The sequence below is a fragment of the Mauremys reevesii genome, linkage group 3 (genome assembly GCF_016161935.1).
Source record: "Mauremys reevesii isolate NIE-2019 linkage group 3, ASM1616193v1, whole genome shotgun sequence".
Classification (NCBI taxonomy): domain Eukaryota; kingdom Metazoa; phylum Chordata; order Testudines; family Geoemydidae; genus Mauremys; species Mauremys reevesii.
In genome coordinates, this window is record NC_052625.1 from 64,208,234 (window position 1) to 64,231,836 (window position 23,603).

Here is a 23,603-nt window from a genome sequence, read left to right on the forward strand (position 1 = left end):
TTGATGTGTAAGGGTGGTAACAAAATCTTCCTTGATTCAACAAGTGGTGGATGCTGAACACTTTTCCTCCCAGGCTCCAATGACTGTCGGAGTGGCCAATCTTTCTTGATGTAGTGGGAATCTCTTGCATGACTATCCCATTCGCAGAGAAAACAGCAGTACTTTGTGTATCCAGTCTGCAGACCAGCAAGAGAGCAACAACCTTCAAATCGCCACAAAGCTGCCACTGATGTTGGTCATAGTTTATGCACCTCAAAATTTGTTTCATGTTGTCATAGGTTTCCTTCATATGGACTGCATGACCAACTGGAATTGATGGCAAAACATTGCCATTATGCAGTAAAACAGCTTTAAGACTCGTCTTCGATGAATCAATGAACAGTCTCCACTCATCTGGATCGTGAACGATGTTGAGGGCTGCCATCACACCACCAATGTTGTTGCAGGCTACAAGATCACCTTCCATGAAGAAGAATGGGACAAGATCCTTTTGACGGTCACGGAACATGGAAACCCTAACATCACCTGCCAGGAGATTCCACTGTTGTAGCCTGGAGCCCAACAGCTCTGCCTTACTCTTGGGTAGTTCCAAATTCCTGACAAGGTCATTCAGTTCACCTTGTGTTATGAGGTGTGGTTCAGAGGAGGAGGATGGGAGAAAATGTGGGTCCTGTGACATTGATGGTTCAGGACCAGAAGTTTCATCCTCTTCCTCTTCCTCGTCTGACTCAAGTGAGAATGATTCTGGTGCATCAGGAACCAGCAGTCCTTCTCCGTGGGGTACTGGGCGTATAGCTGATGGAATGTTTGGATAATGCACAGTCCACTTTTTCTTCTTTGACAACCCTTTCCCAACTGGAGGCACCATGCAGAAGTAACAATTGCTGGTATGATCTGTTGGCTCTCTCCAAATCATTGGCACTGCAAAAGGCATAGATTTCCTTTTCCTGTTCAACCACTAACGAAGATTTGTTGCACAAGTGTTGCAGCATATGTGTGGGGCCCACCTCTTGTCCTGATCTCCAATTTTGCAGCCAAAATAAAGGTGACAGGCTTTCTTAACCATAGTGGTTATACTGCGCTTTTGTGATGCAAAAGTCACTTCACCACAAACATAGCAGAAGTTATCTGCACTGTTCACACAAGTACGAGGCATCTCTGCTCACTTTGGCTAAACAGAAATGTGTCCCTTTGCAAAATCAAACACTGACAAATAAGAGAGCACGACACTGTATGATTTCTAGAGCTGATATAGGGCAATTTGTTCAGCAGAGTGATGTAAGCTTCGTTATGATTGCATCATCCATGACTTCTAGGAATAACATATCATGTATGACGCAATTCATATCATGTATGACGCAATTCATATCATGTATGACGCAATACCAGCTTCAGATTGCATCATTCATTGTTTTGCCTAAAAAGCAAGTACTGTCCAAACCCAGTCATAGATTTATTCATAGATCCAGTCAAAGATGTATTTTAGTCATTTCTGGTTTAAATTGAGATCCCTTCCCTTTATAACTCACTTATCCTCCGCCATTCCCAAGTCAAGGGTCGTATATACTGACCCAATAGCATAACTTGAAAACTAGAGCCAATCAACAATTTTAAGCATCATTTTCGTTCTCAGTGACCCAGAATTAGTAAAGTTTGACTACATTTATTTCAGAAGCATTTTGGCTGTAGAGCAGTGTAACACTTGTACTCCTCAGTCCTCCAGCAGCACACCCTCTCACTCTCAGTTCCTTGCGCCTCTTGCTCCCAGCTCCTCACATGCACTTCCTCTCCTCTGGCTCCCCCTTGCCTGACTGGAGTGAGCTCCTTTTTAAACCCAGGTGCCCTGATTAGCCTGCCTTGATTGGCTGCAGGTGATCTAATCAGCCTGTCTGCCTGAATTGGTTCTAGCAGGTTCCTGATTACTCTACTGCAGCCCCTGCTCTGGTCACTCAGGGAACAGAAAACTACTCACCCAGTGACCAGTATATTTGCCCTCTACCAGACTCCTGTACCCCACTGGCCTGGGTCTGTCACAATAAGGATGACACGGTTGAGAATGAAGAGGGAGTTTAGGGTGTGTTTTGTTAATTGTAGGAGAGCTGAGCCAAACTGGTTTATAATGATGTTTATAGCCTGGATAATTTTCAGGTTGTTTTTTCCAGACTGGTAACGATGTGGATGTAGCTGAGCCATTGGTAGCCCCAGGCACTGTTCAATGATTCACCGAGGCATTTCACTGCTACCACAGCTCATGTGTCTGTCAGACCCTGTGCCAGATCAGAATATTCAATATTTTGAAGTTATATTCCTCCCACATGCAAAGACGCTTTGGGGTGGATACTGACCAACTTTGTGTTCCTTCCTGTTTGATTACGGTAATTATAGTTTGGAAAAATGTAGGAAATAGGTGGGACTTCAGTGATGCACAGCCGTCCTGCTGGTCCTCTGCACAAACAGGGGTGAATTTCATCCCAAGACTTTGTAACAGCATATGTACATTGCAATTTTAAAGAGCAAGTGTAAATTTCCACTAGCTCAATATGAGGACAAAGTCTAGAAAGGGACAATGTTTTACTTTTATTGCAGTTTATTCTGTAACCTGATATAGCGTGATCTCCTGTATAGTTGCTTTTAGGTTTCTATGGTGCAGCTAGAGAATTCCCAAGGAATAGCAGCAGATCTTCTTCATAAAACACCACCCCCTCATAGAATCATAGGACTGGAAGGGACCTGGAGAAGGCTCTAGTCCAGTCCCCTACACTCTGGGCAGGACTAAGTATTATCCAGACCATCCCTGACAGGTGTCTGTCCACATATCCATTTGAACACGTTTTATGCCAAGTCGATTTCCACCAACAAAATGTGAAAGGCTCTAAGGGCGTGACCCAAAAGTAGAGAGGAAAGTGGCCAGCCCTGTCCGGTATCCCAAGCAAGGCAGAAGGCAGCTGACAGAATAACAGCGCTAGAATTTTTTAGCTGTGGTGTTATTCTATAAAGATATAGTTTTATTCCTAAATTTGGGCCAAAATTAAAGGGTTTAAGATGTTTGAAACAGATAATTGCATTCTACCCTGTTAAATGCCTTCTTCTCATCTGCGGGCATGAAATAGACAACATGGGTAATGTCTCTCTAAGCTCATAGCACATTCAAAGCATCTCAGATTTTCTGCCCATATAGTCCCTTAATAAAATCTGCTTGACAAGAATGGGTTATGGATAGAAGGAAGGTTTGGAGTTTCTAAGACAACACTGTCATTTGGCTGTTGAGGTCAACACTGATGCATCATATAGTCTGGTACTGGGGACCTATTTAGTGACCCCGAATAATCATTTCACCTCTGTTTCCTCTCCTGCCCTCTGGCTCTCGTCTATTTCGATTATAAACTCCTCATGGCAGGGACTGTTTATTCCTGTGTTTGTACAGCCTCTAGCACAATTGGGCCCAAACCTCAGCTGAGGCCTCTAAACGATACCGTGATTTTAACAATACTGTAGGCCTATAGCTTGTACATAGCAACGGATCCCTGTCTGTTTTGTTTACTTGTGTGTTGTAATACACGGTAGCGTTTTATCTGATGCCGTGCAAGGTCACTTTAAGAGAAGCACAGGAGGAGGGTCATGCCTCATTTTGGGGCGCTGCTGCGGTCCCTGATAGATAGATGCTGCAGTAACACACTGAGCAAAGTCGGGCTGGTTTTCTGTCCTGTGTATAACAATACCAAACTTCTCAAAAGGAGGATTTGTCCAATTCTACCTTTAAAGCAAATTCAAAGAACTCTCTGGGGAGGAGAGTCCACCATCTCCCACGTCACAGGGCCTTGCAAGTTTCAGGCCACCCCAGAGCCCACTGGGTCTCCAGTACACGTCTCAGTCTCTTTCCCCTTCTTAGCCCAGGGGGCCTGCGTTGTCCTTTCTGCAGGGGCACAGGCTTTGCTGGCTGTCAGACCTCAATCTGGGATCCCACCGTGAGCTCAGCAGCCTGTTCCCTCCCTGGGTTTGCTCCCATCTGAGTTTCAGCGCCTCCTTCAGTCCTGGCATGATTTGCAGGCGTGTAGGGGAGGTCCCACTCTAGCCCAAAGCACCTCCTTAACCTCTTCCATGCTGGCCACGTGGCGTGGGCTCACAGTGCCAATGAAATCACCAGGACTGCTTGAGGAATAAGGGAAACAACGCAGAAAACAGGCCAGATTTCATATCATGCCCCACAGATGGGGGAGTACAAGGCATAGAAAGATGGTCCAGTGATTAGGGAACCTAGCCTGGGACTCAGAAGTGTTCAGTTCTCTGCTTTGCCACAGATGTAGTTTGTGACCTCGGGTAAGTCACTTAGTCTCTCTGTGCCTCAGCTCTCCATCTGAAAATGGGGGTGACGGCACTGCCCTACTTCCCAGGCACGCTGTGAGGCTAGGTATGGTAATGGGGGCTATCTTAGGGTCATAGATAGGAAGGCTGAGAGCAGCGGGGTGAGGAAATTTCATGAGAAGATGCTCATGTGTTTTGGGGCCATCTCCCTGAATGCATAACAGCCTGTGGCTTTGCTATGTGCTCTGACACATTGAGTTTGAATAGTTAATTACCCTGACTTGTCTAAGACTTTGATCTTGACGTCCTGTTGGTTTTTGTGCATCCAAATTACCTGGCTCCAGGCTGTGCTGTCTCATGGGGCTGCTGTTGGTTAGACTAGAAACTTTGTACCATGCAGAGAGGTTGCTTTAGCAAGTTTAAAGGGGAGGAAAAACATCCCATACTGAGACACTGAAGATAAAAATCCATTGTTACAGCTGTTTGCACTTAAAATGATTGCCTAAAAAGTTAAACACATAGTCAATTGGGCATTTGGTGAGTGATGAACAACATTTTCCTCTCCACTGATGTGGGATGTAAGTGCAATGAAAAGACGGTGCCAGGAAAACAGGGCTTGTTTAACAAATAGAATGCTGCCTGACTCTGGTGCGGCAGTCCTCAGACTGGCGGACTAGTCGATAATCCTCAACCAGAGTTCTTTACAATCGTCAACCACATCAGGCCACATTACCCTGCAGCCCTTAGCCATGCTGGGTCAGGCAATAATCCTCAACTGTTCCAGGTCGCCCTACAGCCGTCAAATGTCCTGAACCAGAAAGTAATCCTCTGACATGCCAGGCTGCTCTGCAATCCTTAGCCAGGACAGGCCAAGTCACCTCATGACCTGTAGTTACAGTGCGCCAGGCAGTAAACTTCAGAAGCTCTGGGTCTTATTAATGCCTAGCCACCCCAGGCAATACAACTTGGAAGTGCTAAGTCTATTTATCAGCCACAACACAGAACTGTGTTCATAGTGTGATGCACAAAGGGAATAAATGATCTCAGAGAAGGCCAGAACACTGGCCCAATCGTTCCCCAACTCTGCCATTGGCCAAGGAGCAGGAAAGCAGGATAACAATCAGATGCATCTGAAGAAATGAGGTTTTTTTACCCATGAAAGCTTATGGCCAAATAAATCTGTTAGTCTTTAAGGTACCACTGGACCCCTGGTTGTTTTTGTGGATACAGACTAACATGGCTACCTCCTGATACTTGAATCCTGCTCCTAACACTTTGAATCACCCTTCAGGAGGTGGCACTTTATGATAGCATAGGAACATCACAATGGCCAGGTTGGATCTGACCCAAGGCCATCCAGTCCTGTATCCTGTCCCTGAGAGTGGCCAATACAAGATGCTTCAGAGGAAGGTGTCAAAACTCCACAGTAGGTCCATGTGGGATAATCTACCTCCACATTAGGTCTCAACCTGCTCTGTAACACAGAGATGGATTAAGCCCTGAAGCATGAGGTGTAATACCTCTTTCAAACTTTGGTGTTATTTATAACTCTGGATATCCTCGATGCCTATATAAAGGTCTAGTTCCCTTTTGAATCTTGCCAAGTTCTTGGACTCAACAACATCTTGTGGTAATGTGTTCCATCGTGTAATGCAGGGGTTCTCAAACTGGGGGTCGGGACCCCTGAGGGGGTCACAAGGTTATTACATGGAGGGAGGTGAAGGGTTAACCTCCACCCCAAACCCTGCTTTGCCTCCAGCATTTATAATGGTGTTAAATATATAAAAAAGTGTTTTAAATTTCTAAGGGGGGGTCGCACTCAGAGGCTTTCTGTGTGAAAAAGGTCACCAGTACAAAAGTTTGAGAGCCACTGGTGTAATGTGTGAAAACATATTTCCTTGTATCACTTTTGAATTTTCCACCTTTGAATTTAATTTCCCTCGTTCCTGCATTGTGAGAGAAGGAGAACAGATGTGCCGGATCACCTGTCTCTAGACCATTCATCATTTCATACGTTGGTTTAATGTCCCCTTTTATTTGTCTCCTTTCGAAGATAAACAAGCCCTGTCCTTTCAATCTCTCATCCCATGTGAGTTTTTCCAAACCCTTGGCTATTTTTGCCCATCTCTGAACCCCCGTCTAGTTATGTAATAACCTTTCTGAAATGGGTGACCAACATTGCACACGGTATTCTAGTTGAGGCTGCACCACCGATTTATAGAATGGCATTATAATATTCTTTGTATTATACCCCATCCCATTCCATATGCATCTGAACCTCTATTTAGCTATTTTGACCGCAGCTGCACATTGAACAGAGGTTTCCTTTGAGCTGTCTGCAGTGATACCCAGGTTGGTTTTCTGAGCTGATACAGCTAATTTAAAAGAACAGGAGTACTTGTGGCACCTTAGAGACTAACAAATTTATTTGAGCATAAGCTTTTGTGGGCTAAAACCCATTTCATCGGATGCATGCAGTGGAAAATACAGTAGGAAGATAGATATACACAGAGAACATGAAAAAATGGGGGTTGCCATACTAACTATAACAAGAGTAATCAATTAAGGTGGTCTGTTATCAGCAGGAGGAAAAAAAACGTTTGTAGTGACAATCAGGCTGGCCCATTTCCAACAGTTGACAAGAAGGTGTGAGTAACAGTAGGGGGAAAAATAGCACGGGGAAATAGTTTTTACTTTGTGTAATGACCCATCCACTCCCAGTCTTTATTCAAGCCTAATTTAATGGTGTCCAGTTTGCAAATTAATTCCAATTCTGCAGTTTCTCATTGGAGACTGTTGTTCAAGTTTTTTTTATTGGAGTTTGTGACTTTAGAATGCTGAAAGGTGTCTGCGTAGTTTAAGTTTTTCCCTTCAGTGCGTGTTACTTTGTACTTGTCACGACTGAATTTCACCTGTCGTAATGTTGCCCATTCACCTAGTGTGGTTAGATCCCTCTGACCTTCCTCTGGTCCCGAATAGCCTAAATAATTTTGTGTTATCTACAAATTTTTCTATCCCACTGCTCTCTCCCCTTTCCAGATCACTAATAAATGTATTCAACAACACGGGACCTAGTACAGAACCTTGAGGGCCCCACTGTCCACCTTTTATAGCCGCCAGCAGCAAAGAAGAGTTACTACTTCTGACAAGGCTGGTTTGAAGATGCAGATGGACAAAGGGCAAAAGTGGATTAGCCCCAAACTCCAGCCTGGAGCAATCAGGGAGTGTTGCACTCATTGTGGGACATCTGGAATGGCAGAACCTAAAGGTGCAAAACAGGCCACTGTATGCAATGGTGGAGATACAGAACTGGACTCAGACAGGGCCTGTAATAAAGATATGAGGGAAATCATGGCAATACAGCCACTGATGTCTGTTCAGGTAACAGCCAGAGAGAGAGGCTACTGTCACCACCACCTGCGCTCAGCCTCACTCTATAGTCACCTGCTCTGATTGTGTTTGTGGTTGGGTGATCTCTGCAGACCTGACAATGCCAGCTGCCCAACAGGCCCCCATGTGCCACAGCAGAATACACAGGGGAGAGCAGGGGTTCATGTCCTTTTTGCTGGGGGGAGAAGCATGCACAGACATTTCATGAAAAGCCAGTGCACGACTGTGCATCAGTACATAGTGTTTGACATTTAAGGACTGATCAAACCCACTAAAGTAAAAGTAAATATTCCTATTGACTTCAGTGAGTGTGGGATTGGCCTCTGAAGCAGTATAAATACATTATTTCTCCCAGATGAACTGCCTACAAATACTGAGGTTATGTCAGTGTGGACTTTGCAGCTCCGGCGGAGACTTGTCTCACCATCTGAGTTCAGACCCAGGTGGGCAGGTGGGCTTGAAAGCTACTATTTTTAGGGTCCTAGCTAGAACCCAGCTAGTGTGAGCCTTACTATCAACCTGGGCTGAGAGGCTTGTGTCCAGCTGCAGTGTAGACATACCCTGACTCTACTTTCCTCTCCTAGACTAGCCTGAGCTCAAGAACAAGGCTCTTGCATGCTTCGGAACCGACATCAGATCTTCCTTCTGCATCTGGATTGAATCACCTGACTGCTTTTCCTACCTTGCACCATCTAGGTGGGCTGGTGGAGCCTAGGAGAGACTGTGTTATCCCCAAGCACCTAGTAATCTCTAGCTAAAAGAAAATTCAAAAAATGTGCAAAAAGTGGAAGGGATGAGGGAGCAGCCTGAGGGCTCTTCAGTGTCCCAAGGACAAGCTAGAGACCTGTTTGCTCCAGATCACCTTGGCTTGGCTGGTTGCTGGGGGCCCCTTGCCGTCTGGCTGTGCCTCAAGGGGCTGCACAGGAACGTGCCATGTGATTGCAGCTCCAATGCCATTGACTTTAAAGCTTGATTGTAGTGAGGATGATTGACAGTCATGTGACACAACGTGTGCCGCAAACAGAGAAGTAAAGGAGAGCTGGGAGTGGGCCGCCCTGGGTTCAAGAGCACTCAGCGGTCATGGTGATCCATGTGATATAAGAACCTGAGCATAATAGGACATTACAGAGCAAAGCCCAGATACGTACACAGGCCGCAGAGACCCATTAAATTCCTCCTGAACTAAACCTGGGAAAAATCCTGCTTTGGCACCAGATTTAGGGAGCTCACAGCATGCACTGGCCACACATGCCAGTAGTGAAACTCTCTCTTTAGCATCTCACCCGCAGCACTGATGTCACTGTGCAGAGCCACTGCCTTGCAACGTCCAGTCCAACACAGCCATGAGCAATGCTGCACCCTGGCATTACGCCACGGCACGCGGGGCAATGATTGCAAGCCTAAATCCTGGGGCTTGCTTCTGACACAAGAGTGACCTACCCCGTGTTATGTCCCTTGCTAGGGCTCCATAGGGTGATGCTCAGTCCGTGGAAATAAAAACCATAGGTGGAGGGGAAATGCCGGAGGGTCTGAGAACTGGGAGGAATACCATGGAAGCTATGCCAGCGAAACCCTTTACACGGCTCATCCTTCTCAGGGGTTTCTCAGACCCACTGGCCCTGCCATGGGGTTTCCTGCAGCTCCACGTTTTAGAGCAGACGAAGGCAGACAATCAGTGCTGATATAAATGGGGTCGGATTGCCTGCAATCACTCTCCCATAGGGCAGAGCCAGGAGCAGAGGCAGGGAGCTCTTCATATCTGGTATGGAGCTTTCAGGCTTGGCTTAGATTTTGATGGGTGCGTGACAAGAACCAGGAGGAGTTTATTTTAAATAATGGGGTGAGATTTCACCCATTGGACTGGGGGAAACTGATCTTTACTCACCACAGCTTCTTTTCTTATGCCTCTCTCTCTGCACCCTAAACTCTCTTTGTAACATCTCTGCTCCCACCCTCCGAGGTTGCTCAGAGGCACAGACCAGCTCTCTCGCTGATATATACGAACGGAGTTTCATTGTTTTTGCGCTACCCCAGACCCTGCCCAGCACAGCGCATGCTGTTCAGAAGGTGGCGAGTAACAACCCTGCAAGTGCCTGTGAAGGGCTCCAGCCTGCTGCATCGCTCCTTGGCAACTGGGCACATACAGCAGCACAGAGCTGAGCTTGATAGTGCTGCAAAGGGAAAGCTTATCAGTGCAATTAAGATAGAGGTAAGTTCACAGCCGGCTTGTCCGCCTCGTTGGAAACAGATGACTAATTAAAGGTCAGTGTATGTGTTTAGGTTCCAGGTTTAGGATGCACCATTTATCTTTGCTATTGTGAACGTGAGCAACCTCTGTTTGAAGTGACTCGGTCATATATACTTGCAGTGCTGGGTCTGGTTTGCAGGATGTTGTCAGGACCCCCGTTAAGGACGTATCTGGGAATATAACATTTCCCCCAATGCCTTCTATTTTGCTCTGTATGTTTGCTGTGAATTAAGAGCTTGATGAACAGAGGGGAAAAGTTTTCACCAGAGGAAGGATGGGCTTGTAGGTCAGGCACTGGACTGGGACCCAGGAGATTTTGGTTCCAATCCTGGTTCTGTCAGACTCACTGTGGGACCTTGGGCAAGTTGATTAATCTCTCTGTGCTTCAGCTCCCCCTCAGTAACACAGGGAAAATAGCACCTTTCTCCCAACTTGTATCTATCTTGCCTAGGTTGTAAGCTCTTGGCAGGGACTGTCTCTTGCCACATGTATGTTCTGAACATAACAGCCTGGGACCCCAATCTCAGTGGAGGCCCCCAGGTACTGCTGTAATACAAATCATCCCTACGAATAGTAATTTTCTCAAATTTGGAACTGAATTTTGGTTGAGCCCCCTTCATAGCTCTCTCATTCTCTGTCCATCAGCATTAGGGCAGGAGAAGTTTTGTTCATCAAAAGTGAAGACGGCTCCTGTAGCTGAGATGCATTCATTGAAACATTCACTAGAGGAAGTAGTTTAGGGCCGCCAATCAGAGAACAGAAACAATACCATGTGACAACTCAAATAATGAATTCAGAAAGATGGTTTTGTGATTAAAGGACACTGGCCCGGGATTCGACAGCTCTGGGTTCAATTCCCAGCTCTAGCACAAACTCACTGCATGATCTTGAACCAGTCACAATCTCTACGCCTCAGGTTCCTCATCAGAACAATGGGAATAACAACCCTCTCCTGCCCTGCTAGGGGGTATGTGTAGATAAGTGCATGGATATTAAGGAGGCAGGCTGATATTATAGCAACGAGAGCCACAAATGCCTAGGTAGGTGGTATTCCTCCAATAATCTGTCTACGAAGAGTACCTGTGGGAATCTGTGGGCTAAAATCCCCTCACAAACTTCCCACCAGGTAATTACAAATAGCAAGTGGGTAGAACTGGTTTGAAAAAGGAGTTACGTTTGCCAAACCGTTCATAAAGAATAATTCAAGCAGCTTTATTGTGTATGCAGGATGTCATGCGTGCCTATTTATTGCTATTTCCTGCTTCTTCCATGCCTTCCCATCCCTTTTTATACTTTTAAATAATTCAGAGATGAATGAATGAGGTTTGTCCATCAGCGTTCAGCATATCTGGGATCGAGTTCCATTCTTTCCTCTGGTGGCTGGCAGAAGTTAATGGCCTGGAACCACCTCCTGACTCTCGCTCTTCAAGTTCCTCTGGATGCCAAGTGGTCAGATCAGCGTCTGGTTCAGGTCTCTCTGGGGAAGTTTGCCAGTTCACAGGACCGGTCTTAAGACGCGGTGCCTGAGGCAGTTCCAAACTCATTGCTTCTCCCCACCCCATTGTTCCCCTCGCAAGCCTCTCTGATGATCACCCAGCTCTTCTGCCACTGCGCACCTCAGATTTAGGGACTGTCACTGCTCACAGCCCCCTTCCCACTGCTTCCTGCAGGGGTGGAACTTGGCCAGCTTGGTGAGCTGTTATTTTCACCTCGAGGCTGTCATCTTGTGCTCCAAAATCTAGGCTTCCATAAAAGAAGCAACCTCAGTCTCTCCCCCCTTTATGGTTGCTATAACTTTAAAAATGCAAACTGATAGCACTAAAAAGGAGTGAGTCTGCAAACAGCTTGAAACAAAAGCACCAAGAAACATGAACTATCTTCTATTTACTGCAATGAGATGTTAACTCTGGACTCTAATGATGACACTGGAAGGTGACCATTGTTAGCAGTTTCACTGCTCATCAAAGTGCACAAGACAGAAGAGGGGTGATAGGATGAACTGCAAAATCCCCTTTTGGTGTTTAGTGGGTGGAACCTAGGAAAGTACCATGACTAAACTCCTGGCTTCCTTACAACACCCCAGCTGGATGCAGGACTGAGGCAGCCATGGGGCCCTTACTGTAGCAGATGGAAAGGCTGACTGGAGTGGTGTGGTGAGCATGTGTCCCCTTCCCCATTCACGTGCATAAGAGGAACAGGGCCATCACACCAATGCTAACATAAAATAAACTGTCTAGAGGTGGCCAGGGAAACCAGCTGCTCTTTCAGCTCCTGGCCCAGGATTCCCCATGCACAGGAAGATGTACTAGACTTAGTGATCTGCTCATCTGGGGCTCCGGAGCACACCCTCCCCACTCCTGACAAACCCAGTCTCCTTCCCTTTCTCATCTCCATGGGGTGACGTGGCAGATAAATAACCACCATGCTGGGACTCTCTGTGGTCTGGGGGATCCAGGGCCAACATCACCCAGCAGCCCACACCTGGGTACAGTTTGCCATCCTGTGGGTTGCAGACAGCACTCCTCCTAACCCATTTCCTGGCCCTTCCTTTCACCCAACCAGGGCTCCCCTTCCTCTCCCAACAGCCCTGCTCTGGCCTAGCCACAGTGAGTGGAGCAGAGACCTAGCCTGGCCTTCAGCTCAGCAGAGACCTTGGAATTTACTCTTATTGCCCTGCTGCAGGGTCACGCAGAAAGACTTGGGATGGCTGGAGGACACACTGAAAGGGGGAGTGCTAGTGGCGCTCTCCCCTCCCCAAGTACTTTTCACTGGGCTTTCCCCTCCTCAGACACTAGGAACTACTTCAGCCCCTCCTGTTCTTTTATCCCTCACACCAAGGAAATTAACCTCTAACAAGAACCATCTGGCTTTCAGATCCTTTCTGCTGCTGCTCAGGACTTAGCCTAACCTCTGCTCTGCCAGCCCAGGCACATTTCAACCCCCCAACTATTAAGTACCCAGACTTTCTACAGCCTGCCAAACCCATGCAATTTCTTTCTCTCCAGCTACCAGTGCAGCTGCTCGCTTTTAAATGGAGCTGGTCCTTCTGGGTGGGGCAAGAAAATCCACACTCCCACCACTCCAACCACGCAATAAGGTTCTCACATCACTTAAGGTCATAGACATCAGGTTTAGTCCATCTCCCTCCTGGGGCTGATGCACCTCAATTAAGATCACCTAGTTACAAACCCTCTTCCCTGATTAAAGAAGGTTCCCTCCTCATGGTATTCCCCCAAATTAACAAATCACAGTAGATAATCACAATCAATTATCAATCTCCATTGCTAGAGCCTCTTTCATCCCACAGCACATTCTCTGTGCGCAGTGCCATGGAAATGCAGTACCACTGGGATGGAGGGGAGCAGACAGGCCCCCACCTTGAAACATAGCAGTGCTGAGGATGGAGGATATTTTGGTTAAGACCACCACCAGGGTGAATTCTGCTCCTCTGAACAGTCTCCCCTGCCACCTGGGCTCATTAATATCCCTGCAGAGGAAGCAAGTGCAGAGATTTTCAGGTCTGGGCTGAATGATTGCTTGAACTCTATGGGATGTTTTGGAGGCTACAGGGCAGCACAGGGAGCTGTGTGTTTGTAAGCAGAATTAGCTGTGTGGCACAAACCATGGGCAGCTCCATAACAAACATGCAAAGAAGCCCTGGGAGGCTGGGTCAGCTCCTAACTAGGAGGAGGAGAATCTGGTAAATAAGCTCAAAGGACCTTACTGTCTCCGCAAAAGGCTTTCAAGGTTGTAACTCTGTAAAGAGCAAAAGAAAGAGAATCCCCTCCTGTAATGGGGTCCCAGCGGGGATCCCAACACCCCTTCTCTGTTACTGCCCAGGACCCCAGAGTGTGGCTGCATAAACATATTTCCTGGGAGCAGGGCAATTATATTCGATACCTGTTCTCCCACGCTGCGTGTGTTGGTGTGGCCCACTTCCCTGTGGAGGGACTACTGGATAGTGCATTTCTCAGGCAGTGGAATGCGCCTCCGGGGCCACGCTGCCTCAGTGGACTCCAGGAGAATGGTCTGCTGTTGATTTGTGGATCTCCTATCCCAATCCCTCTGAAGTGGATCCCATGTGAGGAATAGTTAGAGAGTGTCAGGACTCAGTACCCAGGGGTTAATGGCATCTGTGTCTGGTCTGGTTGAGGCTCCTGTGTACGTTTGGGGGTCTGAGGGCTTCACCAGGAGAACGCTGCCCTATGTGTACACAGAAGGCGTACAGTGAAGGATGCCAAAGAGGTTATTTCTTTATTGTTTGGGAGCCCTCCTGAAGGACTTTCATGCTGCAGGGGAGCTTTACCAAATAGCAGGCTCGTCAGAGAGAAGCAGCGTTGCCTAGAGGATCAAACTCGGGCACCAAGAACTTCTGCGATCTAATCCGAGTTTTGCTCTGGAGTCTATAGGTGACTTTGACCAAGTCATTTAGGCCCAGATCCACAAAGGTATTTAGGTTCCTAACTTCTACTGATTTCAATGGAAGTTAGGATCTGAAGTACTTTTGTGGATCTGGGCCTTAGAACCAAACTTTCATAAGTGGCCTCTAATTTGAGGTGCTTTCAGTGCCCAACTTGAGACCCCTAAAGGGTCCTGATTCTTAGAGGTTCTAAGCACTACAACTCCAGTAATATCCCTGGGAGCAGCAATATTCAGCACCTCTGAACACCAGCCCATTCTCCCATCTGTAAAACAAGGACAATGACACTGATTAATTAGTTAATCACTTAGGAAATGTGCAACAAAAGACCAACAATAACTGGAGTTGAGCAAATATTTAACAATAGACAATTTGTCAGACAGATTCTGCCCCTTTTGTCAGTCTGCAGAATATTCACAGGTAGGTGTGATCTCCCTGAATTTTGTTTGTTGATTTAGTTGATGTGATAAATACCTTTTTTGAAATTTTTCACTTGACCGATGGCAAATATTTGAAATTCCACAAGTGCTATTGCGGTGACTCCTCATATAAGTCCTGTGGTATTTGTTTCTGTTCCCTGAGTGGGTGAGCAAACAAGCCCTTGTGCAGTGAATAGTTGTGTGAGCACTTTTAAAAATTAGTTTCTGTGAATGCTGGCACACGCAACTCTGAAATTTGAGTCCCGCCAACATTTATGCCAATAAATTCAATTTCTCAAATACTTTTGGAAAATGAATGTGAAGAGGATAAATATAATCACATCCGGATAGGCCATCATCAGGATTTGAACTCAGAACCCCCAGGATCAAAAGAGGCAGTGCTGCTACTTGAGCTACAGGAATAACTCTGTTAGGAGTACTAGGTTTTTATCCTGTGGTGGACTGGCCTGTAGCATGGGCTGCAACATCTACTTTGCCAGTGTGATACATGAACACATCCCAAATGGACTGGATGAATATCCCTGGGACCTATTTTTGGTTATTTGCCTGTCCCTAACAAGCCATAAAGCCCAATGCTGTATGAGTGCTATGCATTCTTAGTGAACAATGTGTATTTCAAAGTTCCAGTCCTCTCAGTGTTTCAGCAGAGGCAGCCCTCTTCACAGCCTTTCTTATTGGGCTAATGCATGTACCACGGTGTATAACTGCAATGTAGTCTCTCCCTGCAGTGAAGCCATATGCTGCTGTGAGGCTGTGATGTCACCATCATTTACTTGGCAACGCACTGTGATGTCATAAGGAGAGGTTCATGATGACTTTGTGGCTGGTTCTGGCAGAAAGAAACACTTCTGTCTTTAACTCTAGCAGTGGGGGAACATGGACGAGGTCAGTTGCTTTCTGTAATAAGGATTTTTATGCCCCCAGGCCTGCTCTGATGTAAAAGTCCCTATTCCAGAATAAAACGTGAGAGGAGGCTCAGAAGTGGCAACAGTGAGGTAAGGGCCCCTTAGCTAGGTGACTGGAGCAGGGGCTACAGCTGAACTCTCGGTGCTGGAGCTCCGCACAGCTAACTGCCAGCCAGAGGCTAGGACAAGGCATCGACTAGGTGCTGGTACCAATTAGCAGCCTCAACGGGGTTATTACAGGACAAGCTCTGTTTAACTTAACGGCTAGCAGACTGGCTCTGTCAGCTGGAAGGAATCACAGGCAAACAGACTTAATGGCAGCCTGAGGGAGCGGGGGTGGGGAGAATGGTCCCTTCCTTTCCTATACCCGGTGTATTTGATAAAGTACAAATGTAACCATCCTGTGAAACATGTGTACAAGGGGGAGTCAGAAACCATTAAAGTCGGGTGTATTTGGTTAATCCAAGTTTTACTGAGTGACATGAATCCCATAGAATCTGCTGCCCTTTGACACAACGACCTCTTGGGGTCCTCTTGTCACCAGAGGCCAGCAACAAGGCCACCCAGCTGCTCAGCATGTACAAGCTGTGTGCATTGAAAGGATTCACACCTGTACTTTCTTACAGACCCCGTGTCACTGTTGGGTGGGTCTGACAAACACAGCTCCTCAGGCTAAGGACATGGCTCCCATGCTGACCATAGTCAGCAGCAGCCCTGTGCTCTTGGATTCCACTGTTAGAGCTCGTTCTCCTCACGTGACACCTGCCAATCCTGACTCCAGCTTGGAAACACGGCACAGCCTGGACTGGGGACCCTGGAGTTCTGAAGACACCAACATGAGTGTAAATGGATTAAAACTCAACTGTGGCTGGAGCTGCTCCCTGCAGCATTGCTCAGCATGGCCAGCCTTTCGCTCCCTGTGCTTGATTGATGGTTGATGGGAAGGGAGAAGCACATCCTACTCCATGTTTCCCTTACACACTGGACTCTGGCTCATGCCTTACGTGAACCAATGTCCACTGAAGTCAATGGGAAGATTCCCCATTGAGTTTAGTGGGTTTTGGATCAGACTCTTAAAGCCACAGGTCTTTTTTGGATATGGAGCAATCTTGGTACCACCTTTTTGAGAGCAGGAATATCATCAGCCCTGGTAAAGGGACGGTGAGGGGCAGCGGGTGGGGAGGCTGCACAAAACCAAGCCCTTACAGTGTTGCTCACATCACAGTTGCACTGGCATTGATCTGTGAACTCTCCTAGCTGAACCAAAGGGCCCTGCCCTCTCAAACTCTGCGTGACTGAGATTGGGAGCCTGAGCGAGGGGAAGCAGAAGGACTATTCGACTTGCACACATGGACACCTGACTTCAGGGCTAGCTTGTCTTTGCCTCTAGTGACCAAATCAAAAAGCCTCCAGGAAATTTGGCTTGCTGGTGAATCCTGGTTCAGGAGCTGCTGCCAGGCAGAAATAGCATCTCCACCTGTGATAGCCTGCCTTGGAATCCTGAATGGATAATAACGCTAAATGGCCATATGTGTGAAAAATGCCCTACACTCCTGGACGCTGCTACTGCTGTGACACCTCGTCGAGGCAGAGATTAATGTCATTAGTACTTAGTATTTGTTGAGCGCCAACAGCGGACCTGTTGCTGAAGAAGACACAGAAGATATGTACAGTGTACTGTGCAAACTTGACATCTTTGGAAAGCGTTTGAACTTGCATTTGACTGGAGTAACAGAGGTCAGGGGTGAGGGGCACTGGCAGAGCTGTGTGAGGGGAGCCCAGGGCTGGGATAGCAGGGGGGCTGCAGGTCAGGGGTGAGGGGCACTGGCAGAGCTGTGTGTGGGGAGCCCAGGGCTGGGATAGCAGGGGGGCTGCAGGTCAGGGGTGAGGGGCACTGGCAGAGCTGTGTGTGGGGAGCCCAGGGCTGGGATAGCAGGGGGGCTGCAGGTCAGGGGCGATGGGCACTGGCAGAGCTGTGTGTGGGGAGCCCAGGGCTGGGATAGCAGTGGGGCTGCAGGTCAGGGCTGAGGGGCCCTGGCAGAGCTGTGTGTGGGGAGCCCAGGGCTGGGATAGCAGGGGAGCTGCAGGTCAGGGGTGAGGGGCACTGGCAGAACTGTGTGTGGGGAACCCAGGGCTGGGATAGCAGGGGGGCTGCAGGTCAGGGGTGAGGGGCATTGGCTGAGCTGTACCAATCCAGATAGCATTTGCAGTGCAGAATGGTGCATGAAATGTGTGGAAGTCACTAACAAACAAAGCATCGAGGTGCATTAGCACAGCACACCCAGCTCCCTAATTACTGAGGACCCAGTGCACGGTCCTGGCTTTTAAAAAATGCATGAAAAATACATGTCAACAACAAACCCCACATGCACACAAAGAATGCTCCAAGTGCTGTGGAATTCATTTAAGATGCCCCAAATCTCCCTGAATCTTGGTGTCAGGATTCAGCATTTCTGATGTCAATACTGTTCGGTTATAAGCAGTGGCATCATGCCAGGTTCCCTGTGGGTCAGAGGGAACTCTGGATTCAAGAGAGGTGTTATAATTGGGAGCGAAGAGCAGCTGAGACGCTCAGGCAGAGCTCTGACCACAGCATGTGGCTCTTACTTTGAATGGTCCTACTTCCACTGGAAAAGAAAACCAAAGTGAAGATCTCAAGGCATTGTGGGTACATGGAGCTGCACAATCCCTTCTATAACCAGTGGGGCTCTGGGGCTGGAAAGGCCCCATGCTGCTGGGCTTTGAAAATGAACTGTCCCTGGTAAAGTCTGTTCTGCAGTCGACAGAGAGAACTTGGCAGCATGTGAAAAAGCAGGTGGGGAAGAGAAAAATTGCCCCCAAAGGAGAAAAATTCCAGTAAAGCAGACTGGACAGAGCTGCTGCATAGGAAGCAGTTTTCATCAAGTATTTCCTCACCTGCATGCCATGCGCACACGGCCACCACCTTTGATAAACCGCCAGGCTGTGGCCGGGAAGGTTATAAGAGATGCCGACTGCTGGGAAATGTAGATGGGATGGATCCAAATAGCTCTGTCTAGATGTGATCTTTGAACAAACAGGTGCAACACTGAGACATCAGCCCAGCCAATAATGCAAACAGCTTGAACTTGCTCACAGTGTGGGGGAAGGGCCTCCCCAAGAGCAGCCCCGGGAGGGAAAGGAAAGGGTTAAAAAAGCTAATTGGGCCCCGCACAGCACACCCACCACCTCCCCTCGTGTGACACAAGTCATGAGACTGGGGGAGGGCAAGGAGCAGTTTTCTTTCTCTCCTGTTTGCTGAACCTCTAATTATCATTTCTGTGCTAGGCAAGGAGGTGGAATTCCATTGTGCGTCAGCTGGGAGAGCCTTCTGAATGGGTTTTTTCTTCTTTTCTTAAAGGGGACAGACCTTCCTAATCCTCTTTCTCGCTGCGGACGGAAGGAACTGCTCTCCTTCGAAAGCCTTCCCAAGAGTGCCTGGGCTTGTAAATGATTTTAGCCGTGGTGCAAGTTGCTGGGCTGATGTCTCCCCATGGCTGATCCCCAAATAGCTTCAGCACAGGCAGGAGCAGGGCAGGTGTATCACAGTTCTGACTTACAGACACCACCTCTAGGGGAGTTCAGTCACGGTGGCCCGTTCACTCTTTGGCGGCTCTGCTGAGGCTGTCAAGCAGGGGGCCAATTAGTGCCGGTTGTGGACGTGCGTTTTGTGTGACAGGTGCTGGTCCACTAGGAACTGGTCCAAGTTTCCCCCGTCATTTCACACAGGCCGTGAACAGCAATCTGGTGGTAAGAAGCATGGGTCACTAGAAAGTGACCTTGAGGTGAAAGGCTCATATCTCATTATTGGTTCCCTGAGCCAGCAACCCACTTGGTCTCTTTGAATCAGAAAAATGGTATTGAACCCATTGAACCTGCTGGCTGGTGTTCAGTCTTGTGTGTTTCCCAGCAGACACGTGGGAACTGTAATTAAAATCCTCCATGACTACCAGTGCTGGGACTTTGCCATTGATGGTATGTGATTAGGCAGGAATTTATTGATTGCTTTTTTTCTGCTGCGCACGTTTTGTAGCTGATGCTAACTCTGATTCTGCTCCCCCCGCCCCCTTTATGATGTGTGTCTAACTTTAGCCATTAAGCTTTGCTTTTTGTCCTGTCCTTCGGGGTCTGCTGGTTATTTCACTCCTTGGGTCACAGTGTGCAAAGGCTTTCACTGCAGAGTGCTACCCCTTGCTTTCCCCCTTCACAGGCACTTTGAAATAGATTACATCCGATTGACCCCACCACAGCTCTGCGGGGCTAGTTCAGTCCATCTCCTAGCATCTAAGAGGTTATTTGCTACTTCCTGGCAAATTGCTCCATCTCCTTTTCCTCTGTTACAATTTGACCTTTAGGATTATCTTCCCCATGAAGCAAACTCTGCACTCCCACTTCATTTCCTAGTCTAAATCCCCCTAATCAGACCAGCCAACCTTCAGCCCGCTAGGCCAGTTCCTCCAGATGTCGCACAGGGAACAGCATCCCTGTGAATGTGCAGAAGAGTGCTGTCTAGGGGATCATGTGTGTCAGCATGTCAGGGGAGGGGCATCACCCTAGGAGCAGAGGAGTCGGACTATGTTGACCAGATCCTCAGCTGCCATCACTGTGGGTGAGCTGAGGCACTGACATCAGGCATGCAGAAGTGCAAGTACATGTGCAAATTAAATGTGTGTGATTGTACATGTGACCCTAGGAACAACCCTGATGACTGCGGGTGCAGGTATCTATTTACGGGTGCACATGCAGGTATGTCTAGCTAGTGTGGGTACATCCCACAGACTTCTACAGTTATACATCTGCATGGGAAGAGGCAGCAAGATCAGTTTTTGGAAGCCTGCACTTCTTTCGCTATTATTCTAGAACAAAGCCTTCCATTTGATCAGTGTGAAGGAGAGAGAATGCGTGCCCTGTCACTTACATCTGTGTCACACCCTGGCATGAAAATCTCAGCGCTGCCATGAAAACGACAAGCCTTCAGCCTCCAGGACCATCGCAAGCCCAATTAACATTTTACAGGCCCATAAATGTCATTTTTGGCACAAAGTCATGTATATGACCTGTGTGGGAGTGGCAATCCAACTGAACCTTCCCCTTGAGGGGACGCTGCTGCCTGTCCCTGGAATGCACAGGAGATGGGAGGCAAAGCTGGAGAGGGGACTGTGGCTCCTGGGTAGGTAGTGACCCTTCCCACTGGGCACCATTAAATGAGGAGGTTTTGAGTTATTGACCTTAAGATATTGCTGTTCTGCACAGGCTGTTCTGCGCTGGGTGAGTGGCAGAGCTCTGTAGCTGGAAGCAAGCCCAACCTGAGTGAAAGGGCCAGTGAAAGGTCTGTCATAGCTGGTAGCTGTGAGCCCACAGCTGGATCAGGGTCTCTTTCCCTTTTGGGGGACACAGGAGTGTCTGTCCCAGAGGGGAGCCCCAAACCGAATTTTAGGTATACTGCCTCCGCCATGGTCAGTGTCCAAGTCTCTGGCAGTAAGTTCAGGAGAAGGGTGTGACGTTGCACTCTATATGATTTTATGAAAGTCTGCTGATGAGTGTGAATATAATGTAACTAAAATATGCTTCAGGCAAAAGGTCTCTTGTAAGGTATCATTACAAAGCTTATAATCGACTGAGTGTGATCATCCTATTTGTATCAATGTATCACTCTTGTATCTGAAACTAGAAATATGAAATATAACTCTGAGGGCCTATTGTAATTATGCAAAGTGTGGGCCATTAATGGTGGTTTGGAATCTTGATGGCTCCCATTAACCAGGACAATTGACCGCAGATGTCTCTGTTTTACTTGTAAGTCTCCTTGTATACATGTGTGCTGGCAAGTGGGTAATGAAGTCTTACAGTGACCTGTAATCATGTCAACTGAACTGGAATCCATCTTTAACCTGGTGCTTTTCCATTGAGAAGGAGGGGTGGGAACCCAGAGAGGGACAAAGGATTCCCGCCTTATCCAAAAGATATATAAGTGGGTGGAACAGAAAAAAGGGCAGCCATCATGAGAAATCCCCTAGCTACCACCTGAGCTGTATGAACAGAATCCTTGTATGTACATGCTCCACAATAGCACTGTTCCGGAACACGTTCTTTTCACGTCAATCTCATTTTTGGCTGGCAAAAAGCCATCTTTCCAGCCTGTGATTACACAACATGGTGGCTTTGCTGATTCCCAGGATGGCTGTGCGAAGTCTAACAGCTCTGCCAACCTGTTTTGCCAGCGTACTCAAGTTTGGCAGGGCGCCTTTGTGGGGTGAAGCTGGCTTAGCGTAGAGGGCAGCGTGTGAGGTGTACATACTTGTTTATAGTGGCATCTTTCCCCCACTCCTACCAGCATCACAAGTTTATTTAATTGAAGGGCGAAGAAGAGCGTAGAGTCTAGCGGCCTAGGAGACTTGCCTTGTTCAGCTAAGGACTGCCTCTCTCTAGAAGGCAGACGGGGCTAGATCCTTCACTGGTATAAATTGGGATAAAGCCTTTGAAGTCAATGGAGCTGTGCTGATTTATGCCAGCTGACGATCCGGCCCATGGTATACAGCCTGAGGTCCAGAGGCATGCAGAGAGGGCTGGGTAATTTGTGCCTCTCGTGACTTGGGGATAATATGGTTAAATACAGGGGAAGAGGAGGAGCAGAAAGTAACCGGATTTCTGGATGCCCCTCCATGCCCTGGCTAGAAGTGGGTAGCTCCAGTTGAGCAAGGCAAACCTCACAGCCCTGGGGCAATACCTGCCAGCTCTGTTGCTGTCCAGCCAGCCAAACAATGGAACCCAGACTGGTAGATGATGGCAGAGGATTTGTAAGAGAATCATGCGGTTGTGGCACATCTGTCATTAGGAAGGAAGAAGGGGGAGAATGGAACAAAAATAGGCTATGTTACCAGAGCATTCTCTGATGTGCCAGACAAGGGCTAGGGTGGTGGCAATGCTTGATCTGAGAGAGGAAGACCAAGGTGCCTGCTTTTGTGGTCAGAGGAGAGGAGACAAGACTGATCCACAGGCGGGCAGGTTGGCAAGGAGTGAGTTATCAACATGGCATCCGGGCTGGTAAAGCACGTGTGCGGGTATGTTGGTGAGATCTCTAGGAAGCATGGCATTAAAGGAAAAGCATACGAGAGAAATGCCAACAGGCTAAGCAGAGATTACAGCAGAGCAACCCCTATCTGCCTGAAGGCATGCCACCGTGCTTGGGGCGGTAAAATGTCTAGAGCAACCCCTGCTGTTCACTTCCTTTAGCTTGCTTTGATCTCTAGTTTTCCTCTGGGAGTCCCCCATCTCCTGGAAAAAACAAAACAAAACAAGAGAATAAATTTCCTTTTCACTCAATTCCATTTAGCTTCTTCCCATCTGCCCATGCTCTTGGGGATTTCAGAAGAACAGTCCTCACTGACATCACTCCCTGTCTGATCATGCCAGCCATTTTTTAATACCTTTGTTGTTAGTGTTCATAATAAAAATCGCTTCCAAGGCTTGCGTGTTACAAACATATGGTCCAACCCACTGACAACACCAAAGAGCTTACAACCAAAGGGTGTGTCTGCATTTGGTCGTTTTGCACCATTAGTGCTACACCAATGCACGGTAGTGTAGATGGGGGTAAAGGGAGTTTATCCACTTCTCCTTTGGGGAATATGGAGTTGGCTCCCATCTCATTTGGGGAATAAAGTGTTTTCACACTCCTACTCTCCTGTGATAAGTAAATGCTGGCTCCACGATCACCACAGCTGACATGGTGTGTTATCTACCAGCTAGTTACACTCAGCAAAGGATCAGTTGAGGAAACTGTGGCCTGTAAAAATCTGCAATGAGCTACCCAGTGCTACAGCATGTGTGGACTGGCTAAATATATTTGCCAACCATTAAAAACATACATTTATTTTTTC

The 23,603-nt window shown here is 47.7% G+C and overlaps 2 long non-coding RNA genes across 2 annotated transcripts; both read left to right on the forward strand.

Moving 5' to 3' along the window:
* The first annotated feature begins 5,677 nt into the window (after positions 1-5,677).
* LOC120402285 lies at positions 5,678-8,843 on the forward strand. The gene is made up of 3 exons (XR_005597111.1): positions 5,678-5,932; positions 7,342-7,683; positions 8,277-8,843. It is a non-coding gene; the product is annotated as an uncharacterized LOC120402285 (long non-coding RNA).
* A 6,786-nt stretch (positions 8,844-15,629) lies between these two features.
* On the forward strand, positions 15,630-19,675 carry LOC120401831. Its single transcript, XR_005596766.1, has 2 exons — positions 15,630-15,795; positions 19,085-19,675. It is a non-coding gene; the product is annotated as an uncharacterized LOC120401831 (long non-coding RNA).
* The last annotated feature ends 3,928 nt before the right edge of the window (positions 19,676-23,603 follow it).